The sequence below is a fragment of the Myotis davidii genome, unplaced genomic scaffold (genome assembly GCF_000327345.1).
Source record: "Myotis davidii unplaced genomic scaffold, ASM32734v1 scaffold130, whole genome shotgun sequence".
In the NCBI taxonomy this organism is placed as follows: Eukaryota; Metazoa; Chordata; class Mammalia; order Chiroptera; family Vespertilionidae; genus Myotis; species Myotis davidii.
The window spans coordinates 3,678,670-3,679,319 of NW_006285040.1; positions in this window are offsets into that span (position 1 = coordinate 3,678,670).

Below are 650 nucleotides of genomic sequence, written 5' to 3' on the forward strand. Positions count from 1 at the left end.
GGGAACCAGGAAGGGCCAGGCCGCGCCGCCGCCCCGCCTGCGGGCTCCCGCCCCCAGTCCTGCGGTCCGAGGGTCCGGGGGCGCCACCCGTCCTCCCTGCCTCTCCAACCTGTTCGGAGTTAGGCCTGTACCCGAACAAATTTATTTATATTTGCATGTTTACTAACTGTATACACCTGCGTATGGAGGTGTGTGTGTTTTATGGACCATGTGTGTAGCATGTGTGTGTATGCATGTTACATGCATGCTCTGCGGGGCGCCACGTGGAGCTTGCGGGAGTACCTTCAGTTGTTCCTTGAGCTCCTGCTATGTGCCAGGCGCTGTGCTAGGCACTTGGGATACAAAAGAACGAACTTTCTGCCCTCTTGGTCTCCCCGCAGCACAAATGCACGGGTATTTGTTGCTCCCTCTTTGGAGTCCGACACTGAGCTAGGCACTGCATAGTGGGAGAGATGAAACGCCGCAGAGACCGCTGTTAAGGATCTCACAAGAGAGAAAGTGGGGCAACAACGTGGGTTCACATACCTTGGTTTACCCCAGAAAAACGTGTACTGCCTGAAGGGGATTCCAAGGTGGGAACAGTGATGGGGCATCGGAGGTAGGATCAGGAAAGATTCCTAGGGCAGGTGGCATGAAGAAGCCTTGAATGA